Source organism: Nannobrachium achirus, assembly GCF_963921795.1.
Source record: "Nannobrachium achirus genome assembly, chromosome: 19".
Taxonomy (NCBI): Eukaryota; Metazoa; Chordata; class Actinopteri; order Myctophiformes; family Myctophidae; genus Nannobrachium; species Nannobrachium achirus.
Window position 1 is genome coordinate 13,800,671 of NC_137826.1, and position 22,442 is coordinate 13,823,112.

General features: G+C 41.6%; 1 pseudogene across 1 annotated transcript in view; it reads left to right on the forward strand.

The window, feature by feature from the left end:
- The window catches only part of LOC308304623 (kin of IRRE-like protein 3), a 171,280-nt pseudogene that overhangs the window by 84,926 nt on the left and 63,912 nt on the right, over window positions 1-22,442 (forward strand). The window contains exon 6 of the transcript in view: window positions 13,927-14,032. The product of the transcript in view is annotated as a kin of IRRE-like protein 3 (transcript). The remainder of the gene's footprint in view (window positions 1-13,926; window positions 14,033-22,442) is intronic.

Genomic DNA, 22,442 nt, shown 5'->3' on the forward strand with positions numbered 1-22,442 from the left:
TATATCATCTCCACAATAGCTCATCTTTATATACGGCTCTTCTAAGTACCCAAAGTCGCTTTACAGAAAGGTTTACAGTAGCACAATATTGTCATGGGCTAAATAAACAAACGTGTTGTTCAAATTGGGGTTTAGCCTAAAAGACATTCATTCAAAGACGTTCATTCTCTCTAATCGCCGGGCATCGTCGGGGTAAGAGTGGCGGTTTTATGTCAATCATATTTATACAGCGCCTCGCACTTTAAACAGACAGCAAAAGACGGACAATATTAAATCCTGTTGGATATTGATTAATCACCAGATTGGAGAGATGGGAGCGACTCGAGGTAAGCGTGGTTGGTTGGTTCATTCAGTCAAAAAATCCGCCTCACTTGTGAAAGTTGTGTTTCAAATCGTATCCGTTGACTGGCTGGTTATATAACTTAACCGACACAAAGTATTTAGCTATAAACGGACTTGTGTGGATGACAGAGAGTCAGAGCTCAGAGACATTTAAGTGAAATCCTGATCAGCGACACGCGCTGAATTGTTTGTGCATCTTCTCTGCTGTGCTCACGTTGTGTCAAATGTTGGCAAGATGTGGTTCGCGGCCCCAACAGGAGCGGAATTGGGACGGTCCTCGCACCAAGGAGCGGAGGAGAAACCTCGCTCCTCTCTGGCGCATTTTAAAACTCGCTCGCTCGTGCTCGTATTCAAACGTTGTATTCTCATTCTTATAGGCCTACTCTTATTAAGAATAAAAGGCAAATAAGAACAGGTGATTATTCTTATTTATTTTTTGCACATGAGAGTTGTGATAACCCACCCGCCCGCCGCCCGCCTGAAAAGGTCTGAAACCTTGACCCACCCACCCGCTGGCGGGCGGGTTGGCGGGCGGGTGGGGGCACCGGGTCGGCCCGCACACCACTAGTATCTACTGTGTGCCTGTGAACGTGTCGATTGTCCAGTGATCTTTGGATCTAAAACAGGGGTCTTCAACATTTTCAGGCCAAGGACCCCTTAGTTGAGAGAGAGATGAAGCAGGGACCCCCACTACCTTTTCATAGATTCCATATACCGGTAGTTTCATCGTTTGACAGCACAATCATCTGTGTATTTTGGATTCATGTCAATGTGTTCAATGTTTTCAGATATTCCACATGAACCATCAATACTTAATAAACTTGACCTTTCACTCTGTACTTAGTCTGCTCTTTTTCCCCTCTACACCAAACCGCTTTGCTGAAAATAGCTGATCTACAAGCTCACAACGCCTCGCAGCGTGAGGCGTTGTGAGCTTGCAGATCTGCTATTTTTGGCTAAAGTCCTCAGAATATGGATGCTAAGGTTCAAGCGGTTAATATAAAAAAGGAGAAAAAAGTTTCTATTACACAAAGATTTGGAGGCCCCCCCTGTAGTAACTCTGAGGAGCCCCTGTTGAAGACCCCTGATCTAAAAGTGAGCATAGGTACAAAGGAAGCTTACCACAAGGCCTTATAAATACATAAAATACGTTGCTCTCTACGAACCACGAGAGATGGCCATCCCACTTTTTCATATAACACGCATTGATGGTAGATATCCATTGCCAGTGATAAACCCAGTGATACACCGATGGCAGAGGAAACCATGCAAAGCACCAACCTGCTCATCTGGAGCAATACATGGGTTGCATTTGTAGTCCTAAACGGCCATGTTAAGGACCAACACAGGTGTTTCAATGTGTCTGATTGGCATAGTACTAATGTTCAAGCCAATCAGAAAACCTGTGTTGGTCCTCAACATGGCCGGTGTAGGACTACAAATGCAACCCATGAATTAGGGGTTCAGGACACTTCGACACTCTGGGGGAGCCCGGGGATTGAACTGGGACCTTGCGGTTCCTTTCCGACTGCTCTACCGGCCACTTAACCCCTGAGCCACTGCCCCCCCCCCCCGAATGAACCTTTTAAATTCCATTTGGTTCCATTTGTACACACTCAGAGTTATGGGGATCTTTGAAATTAAAATGTTTGAGAACCACTGCTTAACTGCAAATTTGCATATTCTTCAAAGCCCCCCTACCAGTTAAGGGTGTCTTTGATAACTAGATTTCTCCCCTAAATCAGCAAAACTAGCCAAAACAGGAGGGATTAGCTCCTGTACTGTTCCTGTACCATTCACTTAAGGCAAAAAGACCACACTGGCTTATTTAATTGGAATATCAGATGATTCAGTTTTGCAGCATCTCCCAAAACTAATCCTAAGTGACTTGTTGTTGCAAGCACAGAAAAATAAAAAATAGGTGATCGTAAAACTGAAAAGCTGCCGTCGTAGAATAAAGATAATAGTTCTTTCTCCCATTGAAAGAACAAAAATATGAGAAATAAATAAATGTAGAGATGTAAGAAAAATGTCTTTCATTTACACAATATGCGAGATTCTTTTGTGGATCTCGGATTTCTTGCCACCCTGTGACACCCGATGATGACATATCTACTGTATGACATATCTATCTACTTACTGTATGATGAATATAACCTCACATTAGGGCAAGGTTTCAGTCTGATCAGAACATATTGAGAACCACTGTTCCAGACCCCATATTGTCAAATAATATAAGAAAGAGGCAACAATTAAAAGTGCACAATTAGAGTCTGCACTGAACCTGTGCCATGTGTCCTTTGACCAGTGGTGTAAAGTAACTAAGTACATTTACTTAAAGGGGTCAGAAATAGGGCTAAAGTGGTATATGTATGTTTTATAATATTATATTTATGTCTGCAAAGTAACTAGTAACTAAAGTTCTCAAATCATTTTAGTGGAGTAAAAGTACAATATTTGGATCCGAGATGTAGTGGAGTATATGTAAAAATACTGAAAACTGGAAATGCTCAAGTAAAGTACAAATACCTAAAAAATGTAAATAAGTAAAGTACAAATACCTAAAAAATTTAAATAAGTAAAGTACTTTACTTATTTACATATACCAATTTAGCCCTATTTTATACCTAGGCTGTTTGAAAATAGCCGATCTACAAGCTCACAACGCGTCGCGATGCGACGTGTTGTGAGCTTGTAGATCTGCTATTTTCAAACATTCTGTACTTTTACTTTTGGTACTTTAAGTACATTTTGAGGCCAATACTTTAATACTTTTACTCAAGTACATTTTGAATACCGGACTTTTACTTGTAACGGAGTACATAGTGCAGTATTGCTACTTTTATTTAAGTAAAATATGTGAGTACTTTTTCCACCACTGCCTTTGACTCCCAGTGCTGTAAATCAGCTAATAGCCTATACATGGGCAACTGGCGGCCCCCAACTTGACTTAATGAGGCCCGTTGATTAATACTGGAATACTGATATATTATTGATTTCAGCTGTTACAATTCCAACCATGCAAACATGACTCACTTTAATTACTTCAGTCTATATTAGTAGCTTAATAATGACTTAGCACTAGTCTTTTTTTATTACAATGTATTTGTATTTAAGCTCATAAAGTTAACCTAAGAACATATAAATGCATTTGAAAAATGTTACTTTTCATGGTTCCAATTCAAACATTGCAAAAAAAAAAAAAAAAAGATTCCAGCTTCCAATTCAAAAATAGCAAAAATAGCAGATTACAAGCTTTTTTGAGCTTGTAGATCGGCTATGTTTGACTTTGTGGCCCTCTGGAGTTAATGTAAAAACATAGTGGCCCTCTCATCATTAAGGTTGCCCACCCCTGAGCTAATACATTATGTATGGTGGCTCCATCCTTTATTTTAATGGCACATATGAACTGTATTACAATTAGCGGTCGATGCAGGGTGACGGTATATGAAAAACAGAGGTCAGGCTATTTAAAAAAAAAAAGAAAAAAAGAAGGAAGGCTTGTTATTGTCTCTAATTTTCCACGGTCCCTCTTATACCCACCGCGAGCGGCGGGGAGACAATGCAGAGAGGAGCCTGCGAGGCTAGTCGCTCCTCACAGATAATTGGATGAAAAGAAGACTTGTGGAGGGTAATTGCAACAAGAGGAGGAGCATGGACCAAATAATGCATTTTCTGTTTGATAATTAATAGCCAAATGCAGATGTGTTGTGCCCACAAAGGTCTCTCTGCTGGCTCCATGTCAGGGGGGGGGGGCAGACACACACACACACACACACACACACACGCACACGCACACGCACACACACACACACACACACACACACACACACACACACACACACACACACGCGCGCACAAACACACACGTGCATGCGCACGCACCCTCGCGCTAAAGAGTGAAACAGAGTGGTTTATCAAGCGGCTCCATTGACTCCCAGGGGTCTGATCTCTTACGACAGAGGCCCATATTTTTGCATTCATTATACAAGGCTGTATCTCTATTATGCCGCGGCCCACTTCAAACAGTTTGCACTGATGAAAGGTGCACGCCAAAAGTTAATTACACACGCACACACACATGCGCGCACACACACACGCACACGCCCCGCTAAAACCGTGTCTGAGTAAACACAGTCATTCTCTATGTTTTGTAAATTCATGGACCCTCAGTTTGATATGCATATTAGGCCACAGACCCCATTTGGTTTTGTTAGTTTTTATTATTTTCTATCTAACACTCAGCGGACTGCAACCTACCCTGGCTGTAAAATCCTCTGTTATTTTAAGTGTGTGTACAAATGGAACCAAATCGATGCTTACGGCCCCCATTTGGTTTCATTTGCTCTTGGAGTCAGAGCACAATGGAAACAAGCCCCTGGGGCTTTTTGCGTTATCCTTTAGCATAACGTTGTTGTCGGGTGGAAACCTTGTGTCTACAAGTTTCAAATGTGTACGTTATTTCGCAAAGTAAAGCCCTGCTTCATCATACAAGGCCGTCGCACAAAAGTAGTGAAAACAGCAGATCTACAAGCACACAACGCCTCGCGGTGCGAGGCGTTGTGTGCTTGTAGACCGGCTGTTTTCACTAGTTTGAATCATTTCTTAAATGATAAATGCAAAACGGACGGTTTTGGACATACAAGGTTTTCACCCGACAACGACGATAACCTTTGACTGTGCTATACTTTTACTGTTAATAATCATGGTAATATAGTATTCAATCAGTGAACACATCGATGCAGCCCATACGGGTCCACTTGGTTCTCAACTATCAATCGTGTAGTTGGGGCCCGGGGGCCACGGCACGTTATCGAGAACCACCGCAGTAAATACAGTGATTGTGTTTTTTGAGACCTAGAAAAAGTAGCACAGGCTGAGAATTGAGGCCACACATATAAAACTTTGAATAGATTCAGGCCTGAAAGACTTTATGCAAAGAAGGAAAGAAATGTTTCTCTCAGAAACACCACAAACAGTACAAACACGGCTTATATTTTGTGGAACTGTACTGTGTGCATGCAAAGAATGTCCAGATACCATTCTATTGTATACCAATAATTAGCAAAATATTGCTAATTGTCAACAGCAGGAATATAGTGTACTAGATGTCAAAGAGAATTCACCGACCATATGTTTAACACGTTTCACCAAGATATTCCCTCGTCTGATTATATCAAAAGCATCATAAGGTGCCCACATATGCACACGCACGCATGCATGCGCACACGCACGCACATACACACGCGCACACACACACACACACAGACACACACGGACGCACGCAATGTACACAACATGCAAAGACTGTCACACATTATGCTGTGTGTGTTTTAACATTATCACTAAACAGATGGTCATCTTCGTTAAGTCACTGAACAAGTCTCTGTCGGCTTACAGTATGTCGAGAAAAAAAAATCTACAAAGGTATGAGAGCTGAAAACCAACCATATGTGAAGCCTAACACTAGAAACAATGAGGAACACCTGTTTTTTTCCGCAAATACTAAAGAAAGGTGTGACTTCACTTAAAGACGAAATGCCATGATTGCTGTTGGTCCGGGGCCCCCCAGGGGTCCTTGAGGGGGTTCCGGGGGCCCCCCCAGCTAAATGACTAGTTAAGTCTGAGAGTGTACAAATAGACAGTTAGTTTGAAAGTGAGGTTCATTTTTGAGCGGCGCCTGCCGCTCCAACATTTGACCGTGTGTGTATGTTATGTATGTCTGTCTGTCCATATGTATGTCCGTATGAGTGTGGTAACACCAGCTGCAGCCACCCAGTGGTGCTGTTGAGCAGCCTGCATGCACCGCTCATTCATTCATTGATTTTTGTTTTGTTTTACTGAACATTAGAAGATGAATTAAGACATTTATTATTTTATAAAATGGCGTTAACTTTCTTTGGTTAGATGATTATTATATGACTTGAATTGTGTTTTAGGAAAGGTATTTTCTTTTTGGCAGATTTTGTGTGTAAGGCTTGGGAAAAAAGACATTTGGTCGATAGTTAGAGATAGATGTTGTGTCCTGTATGTCCATGTGGGCTGGGCACCTTTGGTGCATGACATGAAGAAATCTAACTATCTAGAACCAAAATAAACCCTTGCAGGTCTGTTTGGTTTCATTTGTAGGGGGGTCTGTGGCCTAATGCAAAGTAAACTGTGGATACTTGACATGAAAACATTTGAGAATCACTAGCTGCCTTGCCTGTGTACTGTATTTTCACTTTCCCATTAGCTGCAATTTTCTCTGGCAAGACTGAATAGGAACAGACATGTATACCTCCCAGTCCCATCACTTAGTTTGACCTAATATAGATTAGTCATTTCGCTCAAAATAACATTCATGTTGCACCCGATGCGAATGCACCTAAACAACCACAAAACAGGGAACCTTTTGCTAATCTACGAATGTAATCCCCACTGGTAAAAAAAATACTGTTTTGCAGAAGAGAAAAAAAGTCAGATAGAGAGAAATGCTTTGGTGAGACTACAAGTGGGTGGTGAGGTGACAAAGTCACTTCCGATATATTCTTAATGCGCTACTGCTACAGTATTGGATGTCTGCACGGAAATACAGCCTTTTAACTCGTTAATATACCGTTTCTGGAAGAAAAAACTGCATTTACTGTGTAAGAGCATAGTATTTACCCAATGATTATTATCTAAGAGAAATAGGCCTATGGCCCTGATAAGTCTGAATCATATGGCTTAATTCCATTACAATGAGAAGTGACGGGGAGTTGTATGTTATAGATTTTTACCCTAGTCATTACATTAGATTGTTAAAGGTAACCCAATGTGATTATTACAATAATATTCCTCAAAATAAACAAAGAAATCAACCAAGACAGTTTCAACCAGGGCAGGAATTTCAGGGAGGCCATGAAGGCCATGGCCGTCGTTGCCCCTCAGTTTGGCCTTGTGCCCCTCCAAAATATGGCATGCCCTGAGGCCACTGTGGCCTTAATGCCCCAGCTGACTGTACTACTTTCTCCTCTGTCTCTGTCTTGTCAACATGTAGACACCAGTGCCTTTATTGTCATGTAGACACCAGTGTCTTGTTGAGTTCCCATTTGTAAACCAATCCAGTATCTTTGATTTGTGCAGGGCTGAGCATCAGATTGTAAATACCCATTTATTTATTTCACAGCAGATATTCTACATATTAAATGTAACATTTCAATTAAATTAATTGTTTAAACAGACTAAAATTGTTGTTTTATTTGATGGCCTTCCTGCCCTGGCATTTGGCCTTTGTGCCCTCAAAAAATGGACAACAGTGGCCTTGCCCCTAAAATGATGAAATCCCAGGCATCCTTGTTTCAACAATAGCAAGAGTAGATTCTCTGGCCGCGTAGCGGCCTTCAAATCGAGTTTAAAGTGGTCTCCACATATGGGCATGTTTTAATGTTTTAATATAAGGATAAGGGTTGAGTGCTTAAATATTTGTAAAAACCCAAGAGAGACGTAAAGTGTGACCAATTACATTGAAATCTTTCGAAAAAAGAACAAAGCAAAAGAAAAGAAAACCTAAATATGGAGATGCTACGCAGGTATGCAGCCTACTGTGTGAGGTATCCACTCGACAGTGACAATATAATACAAGCAGGTAGGGGTGGGCGATATGGAAAAATACAATATCACGATATCTTTCCAAGCGGTTACTTAACAGTACAACCACCTACAAGGTAACAAAAAGTAAAAGAAAAGATCCTTTTGGGAGCTAAATTGACCCTTACAAATATGTAACTCTTGACAGTATACAAATGAAACCAAATGGACCCGTTAGGGTCCATTTGGTTTCATTTGTATACTGTCAGAGTTAAGAGGAGACCTTGACATTGTAAAGTTTGAGAACTACTGATTTAGACCAAAATGCAGATTTAAATGAATTCTGCAATGAATCCCTGTAATAACAATTCAACAGGATTTTATTAAAAGGCTCCCTCATTGTATCACAATGTATACAATATCTCTGAAAAGGCCTTTATCGCAGAGACATTGTATCGTCTCAATAATACTTATCACCATATCGCCCACCCCTACGAGCAGGGAGACGCGTTATCAGACTGGAATCAGGCATCCAGCAGGAGAGCAGGACGGATTGTTGGCGTAGCCGACAAAGTAGGCCAAGCTAACCAGAAAAGCCATAAGACACAGGCTGCAGATTCCAAACGTCAGGGTCCCTATCAGCAGCTGGCTGAGGATGTGATGCGACCTCATGGCCTGAACCGAACGGCTCTCAAACGGACTCACGGCCTGAACCTGAAGCGAACCGCCCCGAAATGGACTACTCTCCCGTTTTGTCTCGTCTCTGTCCTCCTCGATCAACGCGCTTAACGCGTCGCGAAACAAGGGAGAATCTCTAAGCATTTCCCCCCTTTCCGTCTCTTCGATCTGCTGAGCGTCTTTGATAAAGTCTTCCAGACTCCTCACTTGGCTCGTGAGAGTCGAGTTCTCTGACTGCAGGCGGTTAACCTCGCAGTCCGCCGCCTCGAGGAAGCTCATCAGTTCATCGTTTAGCTGCTTTAGTTTGCTTTGAGTGTGTTCGAGCTCGGCTATCCTCTCATAATCCACCATTTCTGTAAACTCCTTTTTTTGGTCCAACTGGGCACTGATGCATGCATACCGCATACAGCCTCCTTTATAGGACATTGCTCGCCCTCTCTCGCTGATCGAGCTCTGGACTGACGTCATACACAAAGGAAACCGGTGCAGCATCGGTCGGCTTATTGCATTGGTCGGTTGGCGTCAGAATCTCCATATACACTACAGTATGTGCTGTGCGTCAGGGATGTACAGTACATATATGGGCATATTTGTCACAGACAAGTCTGACAAACTTTATAGAATAGATATTATCGAGCGGTGCTCCTGGAAAGAGCTAAGCTCCAACATCTGGCTTTTGTCCGGGCCCTAAAATGTCCGGGCTCTGGAGCATGGCCTAGATCTGGCCTACATATTGGTACAAAGCGCTCAAAGTTTGTTGTGCGCCCACGGTCACATTTGGCCAAGCTTCGCGTGACGCTTAATGAAATTAACTCATAAATGGCACCGCTCACTTCACACTAGGTGTGATTTTTGTTGTGGCATATTATAATGTGAGAACGTTATTTTAATCTGCAGAATGTGGACGTGAATGCCAGTTTTGGTTATTGGTTACATAAATATCACTTATCGCAGAGCTCTTTCTGTCCGTGTGACGTAATGCTCTGCGTCAGAGAGTACCGGATTAGAGCACGGTTTCCCACATGAGCAGGTACTTTATTCATCACACTTGAGTGCAATGTGCTTCAAGCTATTCTCAAATGTACTTTGCCAAGATTCACAGGGAGAAGAAAAACTCCATGCCATGTAAATAGATTTTCTTAAAAATCCCCTTCTGAATTCTACCAAGGAATATGCTTAAAAAGACCTGTTCGCACTAGCCTCATACTGTGATGAAAAGTCAGTAAAGTCAGTTAACAGACTCCTCGATGATATATATTTTTGTGCGTGGTGTGCCAGAGAATTCACCACATCGAAAGCACTCAAACTCTTTGATTATTGTACATTTGAAAAAGATTGGCACCTTTTCAGGCTGTTTCTTTGAGCAATGCATATAAGCCTGCATGGGCTACTGTTAGGTATATTTATTCCTTTAGAAAGTTATCCTTTTCCAGAGGCCTCAGCTTCCACCCACAGAGTAAAACCCAGCGAGAGTCAGAGTCAAAGAAAGAGGCAGCACAAGAATAAGTCCGCTTGAAATAATTGTATTAAGAGAATAGTCCAGAGTTCAGCGTACAGTACAGCAATTCACCCATAGTGCCTTCCTGCCCTCATAGACAGTTGACATGATTTTATATAGTTACTGTAAGACAGTAGGATGGGTCCTGTCATGATGATGTAATATCGTGACAAGTGGTCACCTCATGGGCTGAGATGACCTTTATCAGTGGACAGAACACAACAGAGTTGTTGACATGATGGTGTAATCTTGTTGTTGACGGCTTCCTGCCGTCACCCCATAAGGATAAAGATTGTTTACTTAAAAATGGTTTACCAGTGAAATATCAGACACTTGTACAGTGTCAAGGCTGTTGGAATAACAATGTTAGAATAACAGGGTTGGTGTTGGAACATAGAGTGGCAAACAGCACAATTAATAGATGATCTGTTATGTACAGACAATTTGCCAAAATTGGTACAATAATATTAACCAAACTTTTCCAACAGCTACAGTAGCTTGAAAAGTATTACAAAGACATTTTAGAAGCAAAATGTTGCTCCTAAAACTTATCGTCTTTGTAGTACCTTTCAATTCAATTCAAATTAGAAATTAGCTAAGTAGCAGATCGACAAGCTCTAAACGCAAGTTGTGAGCTTGTAGATCTGATATTCTCGTCAATTGTTCACCTATTATGACATGACCAGAATAGGGCTCACGTGGTTAAATAAGTCTACAAGATTCTTCTATTTTGGCACTGTGAAAATCACTTGGCAAGTGACATGGAAGCAAGGTTGTAAAAAAACACAGTTAAAATGTATTCAATCCACTTATCAAGAGAAATCCAGCTGTGCCAGGTATTTTAAGTCTAATTAATATGCAGATTTGATTGCAACGAGCATCTCAGCAATTTCCTATCACTTGGTAGTGTGCCAGGTCTGCATTTCCCTCTTTGGTTATGGCTTCTATCTTGTTAAGTGAATGAATGCAACACTGTGTACACACAACACAGCTACAGTAATTGTCATCACATTAACCTGTGGCCCAGATTAAGTGCATGACTAAGTAACATATTAGGACTTATTTGTACAGTAGTTGGTTGTGCATTACTCAGACTAAGGATCATTTTACAAGGATATTCTCCGCTGATATTTAAGATTTGTCCCACTTCCCAGCGCGAGCACGACACACTTTTTTGAAAACAATCTTCTTCCTCCAAGTATAATCATAATACCTGATGATCATGTTTTAGGCATAACAAATCATGGCACCACATCTTCAAAATAAAACACAAAAAAAAGTGAATATGGAGATAAGAGGTTTCTGCGCGACAACAATGATATAAACCAGGGGTCTTCAACAGGGGGTCCGGGCTCCCTAGGGAGTCCTCAGAGTTACTACAGGGGGTCCTCCAAATCTTTGAGTGATAGAAACTTTTTTCTCTCCTTTTTTATATTAACCACTTGAACCCTCGTGTCCATATTCTGAGAACTTTAGCCAAAAATAGCAGATCTACAAGCTCGGCTATTTTTGGAAAAGAGGTTTGGTGTATTGGGGAAAAAGAGCAGACTAATTACAGAGTGAGAGGTTAAGTTTATTAAGTATTGACGGTTCAAGTGGTTAAATATCTGAAAACACAAATTGACAAGAATCCAAAATACACAATGAATCTATGAACAGGTTGTGGGGGTCCCTGCTTCATCGCTCTTTCAACTAAGGGGTCCTTGGCCTGAAAACGTTGAAGACCCCTGATATAAACCATTTAGACTGGATAAAGGTTTTATAAAGTAAACCAGAACAAACTCTATGGATGAAATGGTTTACACATTGTCAAGCTGCATGGAGCATCAGCGCTATTCTCTTCGACTGCTTCCCCGTCGCAGACACAGGAATAATTGTGAGAATTGTGGTTCGGATTTACATATTTATTTGTATTATTTATTCATGTGTTTATTTTATTGAATAGGCTACTTTAAGTTTGTAAGGATACACACACACACACACACACAATGGTGAAAGTAGAGTTTAGATCTCGCCAGGGGCCCAGGGTTTGCAATGTCTTAAATAAATGATGCCACGTAGTAGGCAAGTTGCACTTAAGCCTCATTGATATTTACATTAGTTGCACGCTGGTGTACAGTAAGTGTGCCAAAAAATGGCAGGTCTACAAGCTTGTAGATCAGCTATTTTCGCCGCACAAAATCCACACACAAATAAGTATACATTAAGCATACATTGCCCGCTGGCCTACTGGTCCAGGCGCATATCACTTAGGCATTGCCCCATAGGCATTGATGCCTGGCGGCGTCGCCGGTTCGATTCCCGATCCGAACGACCTTTGCTGCATGTCGCTCCCCATCTCTCCCTCCATTTCCTGTCAGTCTACTGTCCTATCTAATAAAGGCATAAAAGCCCAAAACAAATCTTAAAAAAAGCATACATTACTGAAACCAGCTCAACTTATTTGTAGCTGTTGTACAGTAGCTGTCGTAGCTTTTGTAGAGGCTACAAAAGTCGGATGTATCTTTGTATCTTCATGTCGATGGCTTCCATCGAAACATTTATGGTAGCCTATAGTCTTTGTAGATGCCAGTGCGAACGCATGCATTACAAAGGATCCTTCAACCTTAGATCACAACCCTACTTGCTTTAATAATACATCTACCTTTACAGGAACTGGATATTCATTCCTACTCCGTCATTAGGGTTGGGATCCTTTAGGATTTTAACGATTCAGGGTTCATCAACGATTCCCCATCAACGATCCGATTCCTTAAGGACGACTTCACCACTTTTCAAACCATCTTGGCTTCTTCATATCATTGGTCCTCCCTAATGTTCACTATAAAATCGTACAAGTGTCTACTCGGTTTGTGTCTCTGTGGCGTGCTGTAGGCATTTCAGAAATTCGGCAGATTTTATAAAATATATTTAGAGTTTGGCTTCCATTATAGCATGGTAACTTTGCAGGAATAGAAATAATGCTGTTTCTATTAGCTTGGATTCCCCATCGATGAGGTCACTGGTAGGTGAGTTTCTGTACTGCCACAGGCCTCGTATAAGACACAGACGAGTACAGTATATGAACATATGTTGGAAAATGGCAAAGTCGTCCTTTAATAGTTCCCTATTCCTATTGGGGGTTCCTAACAGGTCTGTAAAAATGGAACCAAATACACCCTTACGCGTCCATTTAGTTCCATTCTTACACTCTCAGAGTATGGTGGTCCTTGAAATGTAAACGTTTGAGAACCACCGGTATAGCAGACATAAAGTTCACATACCAGCTTTGACAGTATGATAAAAACCGGTTCCATAAACCAGGGGTCTTCAACAGGGGGTCCGGGACCACTAGGGGGTCCCCAGAGTTACTACAGGGGGTCCTCCAAATCTTTGACTGATAGAAACCTTTTTTTCTCCTTTTTCATATTAACCACTTGAACCCTAGTGTCCATATTCTGAGAACTTTAGCCAAAAATAGCAGATCTACAGCGCGAGGCGTTGTGAGCTTTCGTGTAGAGGGGAAAAAGAGCAGACTAAGTACAGAGTAAAAGGTCAAGTTTATTAAGTATTGACAGTTCAAGTGGTTAAATATCAGAAAACACAAATTGACATGAATCCAAAATACACTGATGATTGTGCTGTCAAACGATGAAACTATATGGAATCTATGAAAGGGTTGTGGGGGTCCCTGCTTCATCTCTCAACTAAGGGGTCGGCGGCCTGAAAACGTTGAAGACCCCTGCCATAAACAGTTCCAAGTGTGATGGAACCGATTCCGGATTCCTCAATGTTGGATCCGATTCCTCCGGTTCCGGATCCCAACCCTATTCCGTGATCTATAATATGCTAACTATAGTTTTCTTCTCCTTTTAAAGATCTCCCCCTTGTCAACCTCACTGTGGAGCCCCAGCCCATTCTGGAAGGAAATCTGGTCAGGTTCCACTGCTCTGCCAAGGCCAACCCACCTGTCATCTACTACAGGTCAGCTTCAACATTACTGTGTTCGTTTTTGCACCCCGCTGTCTCTCTTTATCTCTTTCAGTCTTTCTGTTGTAATTATATAAAATACAATCAAGTTCAACGAAACAGGAGTGGGTCCTCACACAACGTAGTTCAAAGGCGTTCTAAAACACAATTAGATTTCTCACCGTGTGCAGCGAGACAACGGAAATGTTCTCTGAGGGGTAATTCTTTTTTCTCTTTCAATAGATTTTTCTCCACAATGTTCTAATGGTTAATTTATGCTCCGTTGTACATCTCTGGTCTGAACTAGGCTTAAAAGACAGTGACTTCCCACTAACAGAACAGAACACTATCCATAATAAGGTAGAAACCGGAGATCAAAAGACAAACTCAACGTATGGAAAATGGCTGGAAACCGGGATCCGTTTTGTTGGATTGTGATTGCCATTTTATGTCCAAGAGTTTTATGTGCAAGATGTTGGCTCTTTTTTTTTAACCTTTTTGTAAGGAATAAAGTACCTTGATGTTATGCCCGTCCTCTCCTCTTTTAACTTTTTTGAGTGCTCCGGATCCTCTTGTTACTCTTTTGAGTGCATGGATCGCTCCTCTCTTTCAAGTGTTATAATTTAGGGAAAAAAAAGCTGATCTATTAAGCGTTTTGCTATTTTTGCTTTTTTTTTTATAGGGCTTAGTGGTTAACTGAACGTTTGAACTTGAACTCGCAACATACTGTTAAGACAAGAGGCGAGCGCCAAGTCGAGGACGCAAAGTTGTCTTTTATTTTCATGTACTGCTGAGGTGTCTGCTATCCAGGGCCATCTGACAAAGCAAGAGAAAAAAGAAAGAAAAGAAAAGAAAAACCCAAGCAAGACCCATGCTTGGGTAGAGCTTGTAGATCTGCTTTCTGGTTTTCCGGGATGCAACAGCGGTGCACGACTAAGCATAAATCAGTCTAAGCGGCCTGCAGCCTCTCCCAAGGACCAAGCAGGGGCTTAATGCTCTGCATCAAAACCAGCTCTGTGGCGCTACACTTTTCCTTTTTAGATTTCTGAAAACGCAACTCCTGTTGAGTTCACCTAACTTAGGTAAAGCCCCGGAAGGATTAAGCACACTGTCTTCACTGTGCACCCGATACATTTCAATTTTAAATCTCAATACCCTTGAGCCCCCCAGGCCCATGTAGCCCCAACAGGCAGTTCAGCATTACACACAGCTTGCCGTCAGATGGAAGATCTGATCTGGGTATATACGAGTCAAGCATTTCCGAGATACGGCGCAGCGCGCGTGTTGACGCATGCGGCGTTTGACTCGGGTTGTCAGGGGAAGGGGGGGCAGGGTGGAAGGCACTTAGTGCGTGAAATGTGTCAGAAATACTCCTGGAGCTATAAACACTTGTCCGGCGGCAGGCGTCTGGTTGATTATAAATGTGCAGACAGCCCTGAGAGCGTGCCACACATCTCTGCCATCTGCCCGGCGTACAAGGGCAGGGGGATAAACATCGTGCCTATGCTGCATTAGGAAGGCAGTTCACTCCCTCCCTCCCCTGTTGGCTCCAGACGCCATCCTTGTCTTGGAAGAGACCTGGGAACAGCTGGAGGCCAGCGCTAGGGCTGTCACGATATGATATTTTACATGACGATTAATTGTCGCTCAAATAATTGCGATTAACGATTGAATTGTGTTTTTGTCGTCGACAATTACATTTCTGTGTGGCTTGTAGGCTTTGAAGTTGCACATAGCAGATATGACACATAACTTAAATATACAAAGAAATGACATTTTTGACAACTTTATACTTACAAAAGTGGAAATAGCCGATCTACAATCCACAATGCGATGCGACGCGTTGTGAGCTTGTAGATCGGCTATTTCCACTATTTTTTACTTTAAACAAAAGATATGAACACTTTTTAACATGGAAACGATTATGACGATTATGAAAAATAAACGTGATTATGAAAAATAATCACGATTACACGATTATGTAATAATTGTGACAGCCCTAGCCAGCGCTTGCCGTAACGGAGTGACAAAAGGTGTGTGGTGCAGGGAGGATGTCAATCTTTAAAGGGACTACACCATGAATTTCACCTTTTTCATTTTCTTCTTGTTTTTTGGTCTTTCCAGTGTCTCTTCCAGCCCCCCCCAAAAAACGGCACCCTGTTGCCAACAAAGGGCATTTTTATTGCATCTGAAACAGCTTGGAATTAGAGACAGACATGAAATTTCAATATGGCTAAAACCTGTATAAAACCGTATTATGGACCACTATTTATATAAAATATATATTTTGAAAAGCATGGTGTGGGCCCCTTTAACTGACAACATGCATATACTGTAGATATACACATATACACTGTACGTCTATAAAGAGTAGGCTATAAAATAAATAACCTCCCCAGTAATTACAATGGTGATTGTATTCTGGAGTTTGGGCGGCTTGTAGAGACAATATGCTGTTTACAGACTTATGTCACGGTCACACGTGTCACATACAATATAAAGTGATATATTTCATACCTGCATCTTGCGGCGGATGTACAGTGGGGGCTATTGTGATTGCCTTGTCTAGGCCTATTTGTGGCGCAGCCTACACATATTTACCAGATGTCCAACCACAGAGATATCTTTAGTAACACATTAGCAAGAACTCCAATAAGCGACGCGACATGTTCACAATGCCCTTCACAGCGGCTGCCTGACAAAGTAGTCCTGATATGTCATCTATCTCTCATCAGAGTTGGCATCACACACGGCATCATTTGATTAACCTTTATCATTGTGATCTTTGACAGACCTCTTGTGTTTAGTCTCCTTTGCACTTAACACTGGATGTTTGACGAACTGCATTTTGAAGACATGAACATAAACAAGTAAGACGCCCTAAGGGCGAGAACCAACAGGTCAGGTCTAACAGAGCGTCGGTCCATTAACCTGCGTGTTACAGTACAGGCAATCAGCGCGTGAGTGAGATACAGCGTGACTGACGGTATTAGGGTGACTGACGGACAGACGGACATGAGGTGGACGTTTTCACACGTCCACCTCTAGCCCTAGGCCTCATCTGTCCATGAGGGCTGGAATGCCCGGACGTTTATTTTAGCTTACGTTGGCCATTTTTGCAATTGTTCTCTGAGCCAGAACTGCAGCAATGTGATTGCGTAGTCGTTATTAGACTAGGAGCTCCGAGGTGTACGTAAAACTAAATAGGATAGGTTGTGGGAATAGGAATATGATTACCTGCAGGAGGTAATATGCAGATGCAATGGGACTTAATTAAATATATTTTTAAATATTTATATATATATTTTTTTCTTTTGATCATCTCTCTCACACACTTATGCCAGTGGTGGCACACATGCCTACCGTTGCCTTCCCCCATTGCTCTAAGAAGCAATTTAATCCGACGGCATCTAGTCCTATAGTGACTCTATTAATGTACACTAGTCAAAGAAAGCCTTACATATTGCTCATGGGAATGTTAATTATGTGAATGACGTGGAGGACATACTAAATGCGGTCCAGGAGAATACTCTCCATGTGCTTGCTATCACTGGGACTCTTCTTGGTACAAACCATAACAAACGGACAATTGATTTGAAAGGCAGTGGTGGAAAAAGTACTCACATTTTTCACTTAAGTAAAAGTACCAATACTGCAATACAGAAATACTCTGTTAGGGTGCACACACACCAACATACCTAGAGTGGAATCCGCCAATGCTTTTCAATGAGAATGGAGCGTTTTTTGCAGAAATCCTCTACTGGCAAAAAAACGCTCATTTCTCATTGAAATGCATTGGCGGATTCCACTCTAGGTATTTTGGTGTGTGGGCACCGTTAGGCTGAAAGCCACACCAAAGTACCTATGAGAGTGGATTACCCATGATTCTGCCAATGCATTTCAATGAGAATGGAGTGGTTTCATGCCAGTAGAGGATTTCTGCAAAAAAGAAACGCTCCATTTTCATTGAAATGCATTGGCGGAATGGGGAATCCACTCTCATACAGTAGGTAGTTTGGTGTGGGTGCAGCCTTAGGGTGCCCTCACACCAAAATACCTAGAGTGGAATCCGCCAATGCATTTCAATGAGAATGGAGCGTTTTTTTTGCAGAAATCTTCTACTGGCAAAACACGCTCCATTCTCATTGAAATGCATTGGCGGATTCCACTCTAGGTATTTTGGTGTGAGGGCACCCTTACAAGTAAAAGCCCAGAATTAAAAATGTACTTGAGTAAAAATACAAAAGTATTGGCATCAAAATGTACTTAAAGTACCAAAAGTAAATGTAGTCATTATGCAGAATGTCCCATTTCACGTTTTCAAATGTATAAACATGTTTTGAAAATAGCAGATCTACAAGCATTGTGAGCTTGTGGATCGGCTATTTTCAAATGGCTGAAATGTAAAGAGGGCTGAAGTGGTTAATGTATCTTTTGTAATAATAATCAGAATCTACAAAGTAACTAAAGTGTAGTGGAGTAAAAGTACAATATTTGGATCTGAGATGAGTAGAAGTACAGTTGTATTGGAAAGTGGAAATACTCCAGTAAAGTACAAATAAGTACTGTACTTAAGTAAATGTACTTATGGTAGTTTCTTTACACCACTGTTGAAAGGATACAACATTACTGTGTATGGAAGGACAGCAGAACAGGAGGAGGTATTGTCCTACTGTGTACTGTACACTGTATTTTCAACATCTGCTCATATTACCCATAACCTGTGACAGCCAGGCAGAAATGTGTCAGGCTACTGTTTTGTTGTTGTTCAGCACCTCATGCCCCCATCTTTTTTCAACAAACTCCAGTCAGATGTTGCAGTTTACGAATCTTGCATTAAAACCAATATAATACAGTCACTATTGTGAAATCACAGACATGTACAGTATGAGTATGTTAGATTTGAAAATAACATGTTTTCACACCGTAACGCCACTCTTTTTATTTTAAATACTATTTTTGAGGAATATTCACCGTTTGCATAATGTTGAAATTCATATACGTACATGTGTTAACCTAAACGGTAGTAGCGTACATATTCTGGGGGGAACAACATTCACTATGAAAATGGCAAATAGCTCACAAAACGCGACACAATGTGTCACAATGCGCCTCAACGCTATGCGTTGTGAACTTGTAGATCTGCTATTCTCCACAAAGGGATTTGGTGTTGCAAGGAAAACAGAATGGACCAAGTAGCCTACAGAGCCAACCCTGGTCAACTAAGTGTTAGTTTACTAAGTACTGTGTATACTATAGATGTTTCAAGTCAGGAGTCTTCAACGTTTTCAGGCCAGGGACCCCTAAACTGATTGGGAGATGGAGCAGGGACCCCCCAACCTCGTCGGGTCTCAAGTAACATGCCAGAAAACATTCCACAGCACTGGTAGACTTTGAGTGGGGAGAGTGAATGAAAATATTTTCTTCCTACAATATATCTAACTTAAGTAAACCTAAAAGGCAGCAAACCGTCCTTTTATTATTTGTAAATGTAAGCAGATAAAACAGCTTCCCAATGATAGACACATGGATACTTTATTAAAATGCAGGTATCCCATAACTTGTACAGGCATACACAAAGAAGACGATAGTTAAAACACAACAAAATAGAGCAACGGTAATAATGCTACAGCATGCCTGAGGTTAGAAGCTAAAAAAAACAGACGCTTTAAGACATAAAAGATACCACTTTAAAATGAGTAATTCTATAAATTAATAAAAAGTGATGAAGTGCATAAACTGGTTGCATGTGGCTAGAGGCGTGAGGGAGAGCGCACCGCTAAAGCACCCCACATAGCACTCACTCTGACAAAACAACACACATACACTATCACACTCACAGTAACAAATGAAAGAGCAGGGGGACTCAACAGATCATTACAACATTATCTATCAAATCAAACATCCCAAGAAATGACTCGAGTATTGCTCTTGCAACTCATAACTTTCTTTCTTTCTTTCTTTCTTTCTTTCTTTCTTTCTTTCTTTCTTTCTTTCTTTCTTTCTTTTGCAGATGAAAATGTAATTTTATTCACATTATATATGATTGCGACCGCAGGTCGCAAGTATACTATGAAAACCGGCACATCTTGTCCACGTATCTCTGTCACGCTTGACACTGTGGTTCTATGTGTTTGTCTGTGGTTCTATGGGTTTGTCGCTCTGATGTCACTGTGATGTCAGTGGAACCACTCTTAACCGAACGGATTTGCCACTCTGACATCACGCTCTGGCTTGTTGTCCCTTTTATACCCATATATGGGGAGATCGCTGATGTCATCACGAGTCACACTTGCAAATTAATTACGTCCTTGTCCGTTTTATGCCCATATATGGAGATCCCTGTCCCGATGTGATTTACATTGTTGACTATCATGCAGGGGTCCCCGTATATGGGTAACGGTATACATCCGATATACATCACTGGCCAGATGGCCAACAATTGGGGCGACCCTTTAGGGCGAGGTCGCATGCCGCCCTGAGGCGTCTTACTAGTATGAATATAATGTATTTTATATACTGTATATATATTTCACTTTAATGATGTCCCAGCAGTACAAGCTCATACATCATACAGTAGATGGCATCATCATAGATGACTGACGTCACCGAGGGGCCACATTTCCTGGCACCGAGGGGCCACATTTCCTGGCCGAGATACAGTGTACGCTCCACTGAGCAATGAACCTCCCTGGTGTTGGAAAATGTTTTTGCATAATATGCTTTTTTATGCTTGTTCAGCAAAGCCATGATAAGTTCTGTATTTAGGTAATTACACTGCTGGCACACGGGAGATGTTCCGTATAAACCCCACACTATACCGCCTATATACTGAACAGCTCCGCTGGAGCGAAGGGGGGCTAAAGAGTCTCGTTCAAGGGCACCTCTACTACGGCAGTTGTTGAAAGACAGGACGCCGTCACTTGTTAAGTTTCCAACTTCACCTTCCCTGTCGAGGTCTTCAAAGACGACGTGTGCGCGGGGGATTACAAATGATGACCAGTCACACGCGTGCTTCTCGAGCGGCACCGTGTGACCCCTGATTTATGTTTTAAGACACCTTTGGGGTCAACCTCAAGAGGTTGTCGTCATTCGTTTGTCTTTTAACGGAGTGCACGGTGCTTCTCAAGGCTACTTCACAGGCATGCCGTGCTTCCTTTTGCAGAAATCACGTTTCGGCGGCGAGGTCGTTAGAACGAAATGGCGTTCTTCTAACGCTCTTGTCGTTTGGCAGAGAACTTGTTAGGGTTTCATCAAGTAAGAAGAATTCCTTTTATGTGTTTTAAGTTCACTGCATTGCCTTCAGGGCGCCTGATTTGAACTTACGAACCAACATTTGACACCACGTCATGATTCATGATAGAGATATTAACAGTTTTGTTTTGTTTCCCTTCGCCGTCTCCTCCTCACCTCTGCGAGGTCATCGGTTGGTACTCTAGGTCAGTGGCGTCAGTTCAGAAAAAGCTAAGGTATGGCAACATGACTGGTGTCTTGAACGCGCGCCTTCGCGCGCGTTCAAGACACCAGTCATGTTGCCATACCTTAGCAACAGGCATGATACATTTATTTTGAGAAGTGCATTTTCTTTTTTTCCCCCGTTTCTACGGTTTCTTGGGCTGGATATGGCAGCCTGGAACAGTTGTTCAAGTGCAGCTAAACTTGGCATGTTAGTAAACGTACCACAATTAACAATAATGCATTGCACCTGTGCAGCTAACCTGCGGAACCTGGGAATATACCATCCTGTCAAGATGAATAAACTGAAGTGACCATTTTGTAGAATTTTGCATTTGTAGTTATTTTACTGTATTTTAACATCATAATAACCAGCACAGAGAGACATTCATATATTTATATTTAAAGTAACTTTTATTCTCCCCCCTGGACCCAGGGTATGGCAGCTGCATACCCCTGCCATACCCAATTGACGCCCCTGCTCTAGGTCTGTTTTCACCTTCGGTTTTCCGCTCTGAAACGGCAGACGGTAGAATTTAAATGAGAATGCTAAAGAGCAGTGGTGGAAAAAGTACTGTAATGTTTTACTTCAATACTGCGATGAAGTAGAACTATTCTATTAGTAAAAGACCGGAATTCAGAGTAAAGGTGAAAAAGTATTGATATCAAAATGAGCTTACAGTGCCAACTGTAGAAAGTAGGCTACTCATTATGCAGCTTGTGTCCCATTTCACAAGTTTTCAAATGTATAAGGAATTACGCAAATCATTTGAAAGTAGCAGATCTACAAGCTCACTATGTGTCGCACCGAGACACATTGTGAGCTCGTAGATCGGCTATTTTCAAATAAGTATAATATGTCTAAAGGGCTTTTGTAATAATAATCAAACTCTACAAAGTAAAAGTTGGAGTAAAAGTGCAATATTTGCCTCTGAGATGTAGTGGAGTAAAATGATTAAAATACTTCTGT